Raw genomic sequence first — 7,164 nt, forward strand, 5'->3', positions numbered from 1 at the left:
CGTCCTATGATACTGAAGATCCTGCAGGCCTATTGCCACTGCTCAGGTTGTGACTTAGACTCCTACCGTGACCCTGCAACCGGGACAGAATACTACACAAGGGAGAAGAGTCTTAAATGTTCTTTGGTCTGGGTCTTAAATTATATCGTTCCTTCCCCGGAACATTCTGGTCTTGGAACAATGTTCGTGGTTTAGTCGTATCCAAGCGACGATGTGATGGAATTGCTTCCTGTAAAATGTCGTCGTCCTCTTTCTCAGACAGTGTCCCACTCAGGTGTGCATCGCTGAAGGGTACGAATCGTGGAACTCTTTCACTTTCACAGTCACCAACACCTCTGCGTACCCATTGATCGTATGGCAAAGGCACTTTCTTACAATGTACACCGTGAATCCAATTTTTCTTTCCTTCGACTTTAACTGCTGTCCTCGTGGTGAGAAGGACCATTCGAGGCTCCCGCCATCTGGGTTCTAAATTGCTGGACCTCTGAAAATTCTTTACACATACCCAGTCACCTGGTTGGATGGAGTGACCTGGGTCTGTGGAAGCCTCCGGCAGAGCACTCTGAACCTGTTGATGGAGAACACGCAATTTAGTCGTATGGTCATGCAGATAGTCAATCAACATTGGATATGGCAAATCTGAGTATTTCTTAGGACGAGGGATTCCCCATACGTTAGCCGGACGGCCAAACACCACTTCGTATGGGCTAAGTCCCAAACGAGAGTGTACTGCAGTTCTGGTGGATAGCAGAGCTAACAGCAAAGCATCGGACCAATTGAGTCCTGTACTTGCTTGAACCTTTGCTAACTTTAACTTCAAGGTTCCGTTATAACATTCTACTAAACCCGCTGACTGTGGATGATTTGCCGCGTGGAACTTTTGCTTGATACCAAGACCTGCACAAACTTTCTGCATGACTTGGCCAACAAATTCGCTCCCATTGTCACTCCAGACAATGCGCGGCAAACCAAACCTGGGGAAGAATTCTTTTAGTAGAATTTTAGCTGTGGATAAGGCTGTGTTACCTTTTAGAGGATATGCTTCTATCCATCTTGAGAAGGCGCATACTACCACCAGAACATATATGAGGTTGTTGCATCGCTCCATATGAATGTAATCGATTTGCAACACCTCAAATGGATATGTCGGAGGAGCAAAGTGACCTGCTGGAGTTGGGGTTCCCTTTCCCGGTTTGTACATTAAACAAACAATACAGTGCTTTACTACATTGTCTGCACATTTTGGGATACTTTCATTCTGCCACACTGGAGCCAGAAGTTTACAAATGCCTTTTGCACTTAAGTGGGCTGGACCATGTGCCATAGTAACCACTGGGAGAACATAGGCATCTGGTAACAGCCAACGTTGATGTTCAGATAATTCCACCGAACAACCCATCTCATCTAACATTCCCGTACTTTCTTTCCACTTGCTTATCTCTCTCTGAAGCCTCTTTCTGAATCGCTTTTACACTTTCCACTGTATTCTCATACATTCCTCCCTCTCTGACCCAATTCGCAGGACCTGCCACATACATTCGATTTGTTGAATCTCTCGCTGTCTTCTTTGCTATTTCGTCTGCAAACGCATTTCCCCGACCAACATCATCCGTAATCTTTTTGTGTGCACTACATTTCACAATCGCTATTTGGGTGGGTAAGGCAAGTGACCATGTTGTATTTTGGTGCCATGTGAAGTAAGAAAACCCCTTTCCTTCCAGAGACGCCCGAAGTTGAACGCTACACCAAAAGCGTATTGGCTGTCAGTGTATACGTTCACTCTTTTTCCTTTCGATAACACACAAGCTCTTGTTAATGCTACCAATTCTGCTGCTTGCGCTGAATTGTGTCTAATACGTGCAGTTTCCACAATCGTATGTAAAGTAGTTACAGCATAGGCTGAAACTGTATCTCCATTAGGCATTTTAAAACAGGAACCGTCTACCCATAGAGTTCCATCCGGATTCTCTAGCGGTGTGTCTCTCAGGTCAATTCTTCCTTTTGTCTCTTCCTCAGTACGGAAGAAACAATCATGCTGATCCTCAACACTTTCCTCATTTGGAAGGGGCAACAGAGTAGCTGGATTCAGGGTATTACATCGTTTGATGTGTATATGACTAGCCAAAAGTGTCAGCTCGTAACCAGTTAAACGAGCACTCGTAAGATGCTGTGTTTTCGTTCTGTTTAGCAAAGTATCCACTGCATGTGGCACCATGACAATGAGAGTGTTATCCAACACCACTCCAGCAGACTGTCGGATAGAAATTGCTGCTGCTGCTGTCGCTTTGAGACAACTAGGCAATGCTTTGGCTACAGGATCTAACGTAGCCGAAAAATAGGCACATGGCCGCTGTTTGTCTCCAAATTGCTGCGCTAAAACTGACAATGCACAACCTTCTCTCTCATGAACATAGAGCGTAAAACGCTTAGTGTAATCTGGAGTGCCTAGTACAGGAGCAGAACCCAGAGCGGTACGTAAGTCAGTGAAACTCTTTTGGCACTCATCAGTCCATGGAAGGGGCTGAGGCGTATCTTTTAAAGTGAGTGCCAACAAAGGTTTGGCAATTAGAGAGAAGTTAGGGATCCACTGTCTACAATAAGAAGTAATACCCGGAAAGGCACGTACTTCCCTTTGTGTGGATGGTACAGACATTCGCGTAATCGCCTGAATTCGTTCTGGTGTCAATCGTCGTCCCTCCTTTGATAGGAGATGACCCAAATAGGTAACCTCTCAAAAACATATTGTAGTTTGGAAGGTGAAACCTTGTGATTCAGTTTAAACAAAGTGGCGTAACAATGCAACAGTGACATCTTTGCAGATATCTTCTGAATCAGTGGCGACTAATAAGTCATCCATATATTAGATAAGAGCAGCACCAGACGGCAAATGAAAAGTATCAAGATGACATTTTAAAGCTTGGCTGTAAATAGAGGGACTTTCACAATAGCCTTGGGGTGCGCGCTTAAACCGGAAGCTTCGGCCTCCAAGAGAGAAACCAAAAATGTCCCTACTCTCTTCTGCAATGGGAATACTGAAGAAGGCATTCTTTAGATCGATAACAGAAAACCAAGTCGCTGTGGAAGGTATCATTGTCAACAAAGCAGTGATATCTGGAACAACAGGAAATTGTGGGATCACAATTTTGTTTACTTCTCGCAGATCAATTACGAAACGGTACACAGGAGGCTGAGAAGGATCAGTGCGTTTAAGAACAGGAAGAATAGGACTATTGCATGTATTACCTCTTGTTTCTTCAACCACACCCTTCTGAATCAAGTTATGAATGATTTCCAAAAGCGCTTTCTCACCTTCAGCAGAAATTCTATATTGTGGGATGCACGGTAATTCAACATTGGGCTTGAGAGTGACAACATAAGGTGGAATCTCAAGACAACCCACATCGTTCGGACCCGTGGCCCAAAGTGCTGTTGGAAGAGAAAGTAATTCAGGTGGAAACTGATCTTTGGACAAATACATTGGAGAGACCAATTTCTGTCCTAAAGTAAGATGAACGCCAGAAGGAAAACAATATATTGTAGCATGCATTCTTTTCAATAGGTCTAGACCCAACAGATTCTCACCGCAACCATTCGTTAACAGAAGTGGAACTTCCAAATCATAACGACCAACTGAAATAGGCAAAGGGCAAGAAACTGGATTGCGAACAGGGGCGCCAGAAAATCCTACGGAAACATTTGTTAAGCCAGACAAAGGTGCCCCAGGGAGTTTAGAATGAATGATAGAACTTCTCATTGCTCCAGTATCCAGAAGAAATGGCTCTGAAACACCCATTGTAGTGACGTTAACATAAGGTCCATTTTGATCTACTGGGATTGGCACAACTCCCTTACTTTGTCCATGGCTGTCCTAGTTAGCATGAAGACCCTCATTCTCGCCTTCAACATAATGGTCTTCATTGTAATACTGTGCAGACCTCACATTTTGCTGATCAAAGTAGTTCATGGAATTGGGAGAAGGTAGGGCACGCTGTTCTTGAGTCAACATACCCCGACTTCTACCTCTGTTTGCTGACTGGAGGCCAGCACGACCTCGTGGAGCAGGTAACGCTCCATTGCGCTGCAATAAAACCGGACAACTATTCTTAAAATGACCTTCCTCTCTACAATAGGCACATTGATTAGGACCTAACAAAGGTAGCGGATTGTATGGCTCAGGTTTTTGTTACAACCTCTGAAACTGCGGGGGCTGTTGAATTTGAGGCTGAGCATAACGTGGCGGATAGGCTTGTTGCAAGAGAACCTTTGTTTTTAATTCTTTCGTCTTTTTCTCTTGCTTTTCTTTTTCTTCCTTATCTCTATTCTCGTAATATTGTGCAGTAGCCAATATCTGGGCAGAAGAAGAAACAGCCCATGAACTTTCTGAATCTTTTAATTTGTGTGACAGCTCGGGAAGAAAATTGAATACAAATTTGTCCACGAATAATTGCTGTCCACCCTCTGTAGCCATATCTTGACCACTGTGGTCGATAAATGTTTCCTCGAAACGAGTAAAGAAGTCAGAGACACTTTCATCTTTCTTTTGTTTGCATGCTGCTAGTTTATCCCAGTTAACTCTCAATGCAGGTATCATAGTTTTCATTAACGTAATGATTCTACCAGGGAGTTCCGAGATCAGAGCGTCAGGCTTTGCGCCACCCACTTGGTCTCTATCTGTATTAGTTATAACATCCCAAGTAGCACCTAGTTCCTGCGCATGATCCTCTCTACGAATTTAGCCCATATTGTCTGTGGGACTACATTTCCCATTAGCATGTCAATATCTGCTAGGTTCATAATGCAGGCGTCAACTGTCTGCAATAGTTCTTTGTAGTAACCTGCAGGGTTCTTACGAGGATCTGGTAGAGTCTGCTTAAGGGCCAAAACTTCAGATCTCTTCCAAGGAACATGCACCCATATACGTTGGAAATGAGCAGGAATAGTTGCATTAGCACCTGCTGCTGGAACCTCTTCCTTCCATACTGGAGGAACCTCTCTCATAGGATAATTTTTCGACGTCAGTCTAACCGACGGATCAGAATCAAGGAAAATCTGAGAAAACAATAAGGATCTATAAGAGATAAGCGTCCTTACAGCTTCCTCAACCTTAGAACCCACAATAAGTCCTTTTTCAAAATCAGTCTGAACATTAAACAGATCTTGTGGGATCGGACTCGAACTCACATCTTCCCATTCTTTAATGGGAGTGTCGCACATTACATTAAAAACATATCTTTGCGTAGGCGCATTCCATTGCAAAAAGGTAGGCATAATATCAGGCACACTGTATTGTGGACCCTTCTTGATCCCTTTTCGTGCAAGAGAGTCTAACTTCTCTCGTTCCTCAAAATCTGGGAACTGACTACGAGATTGTCTTCGAACAAAAGCCGGAGACACATTTAAAGCTTCAAAGAAAGGAGATAGAATGCTAGTGACAGAGTCTGTGAGACGCTTACGCACAGACAGAGAATTAGACATAAGAATTGGAGACAGAGTATTAGGGGAACTGACAGGAGAAGAATGGATAACTGCAGGAGGAGCAGAAGGCAAAGGAGATCTAAGATCAGGAGATGAGGGTAAAGAAGTTGAGACTAACGGTAAAACCGGCAAGGGCGGTAATACTGGAGGAGGCAAATGCAGAAGAGCCGGAACAGGCGGAAGTACCGCTGGCGGCTGAACAGGCTGTAACGGCTGCGGTACATTGGCACTTTGCGCATAGGGCGGAGGAAACCTTAATAAATGGGACATTAGGGGATCTTCTTCTATATCTTTCTTATTATCAGAAGGAGAAACAGGCAACACTGGATAGCATTTATCTATCGCCATACGATGTTGTCTTTCTGAAATTTCAGTCGCATTATCAATTTCATCATCTTTGAACTGTTGGGCAGCCTGTATAATTGTCATACCCTGTGCTTCCCTATCTCGTTTTGCTTGTTTAATTTCTTTCTGTTTGGCTTCCTTACGCCAAAGGCGGAAAGAGTCAAACATTGCCGGCCGGGCTTTTCTTTTGAATAAATCTGCTTCCAAATTATCTAGCACAGCAGGATCAAAACTACAATTTTCTGGCCATTTGAGAACACCATCTTTCTTCGTGTATCGGGTCCATGTCTCGTTAAAGGCAATGGGGCCGATACCATGTTTTGAATAGAGCTCATATGTGGGAGTTCCGACCGAAGGAATCGGACAAGAGTCCTCAAGTCGGGAATCCCTATTACAACCAAGACAACAAATTCTTCCAAACTTAGTCAGACCAGGCATCTCGAGATTTTTCCTGTCTGTTCACAAACTTCAAGGGAGTAAAACTCAGTTTACGCAGCACAAATGCACTTACCCTCGGCTTTATCTATTGCAAGAGATAAATCTAAGTACCCAAAGAAATCAATCAAAGAACCAAACTTGTGGGCGCGACCCACGAAAATACTTAACTAAGGACATCTTCTTCCACCAACAGAGGCCCGTCTATTGTATCGCCTTACCATACATCATCAAAAGAAGGGCCAAAGCAGGGCGGCAGTCAGGGCAGCGGTCGTCAGTAGCCGTCAGGAAGGAGTAACCGCGCTGCAAAAGCCCTTTGGACCACTTTCGACATACAGGGGTTGCTTAGTGTGGCTCGCGAACCCTCCGGAATTTTCTTGCGGGGTTCCTCACGACCTTCGAGCAGAACCGGTACCACTGAAGCCGCCCCACGTTGGGCACCAGTTGAAGAACCAGAACCTATTGGGCCTGGCGGCGCAGGGTACGCCCAAAGTCTCCGGAGTTCACCTGCTTCGCTAAACAGAGACACGGTACACTCTGTCGGCGTTAGAAGATCAGATTTATTTAGCTGCAGCTAGTACAGTTATCCTAGAAGTACACAAAGTAGGTTCTCAGGAGACTGCCACTTCACTCTGTGGCGCACAGGGTTTTATACTGTATAGAGTTCATACACATCGTTCAAAAGCACTCCCAAAACACACAGAAAAAGCCAATAAGAAAAGTTAGAAAACAGGATGGAACCAATGGGAAAGGTTGGAAAACAAAAGTGTCAGATGACTCGAAGAGACCTCTCCTCCAACTATGTTTGTCACCCCACCCTCAAACTAATTCATTAACAGATTCATAACTAACTTGCAGGTGGCGAGATATGTTTGTGTGTGTTGGAGGACAGTTGTGTAACGAGAGAAT

The sequence above is a fragment of the Triturus cristatus genome, chromosome 9 (assembly GCF_964204655.1).
Source record: "Triturus cristatus chromosome 9, aTriCri1.1, whole genome shotgun sequence".
Taxonomy (NCBI): domain Eukaryota; kingdom Metazoa; phylum Chordata; class Amphibia; order Caudata; family Salamandridae; genus Triturus; species Triturus cristatus.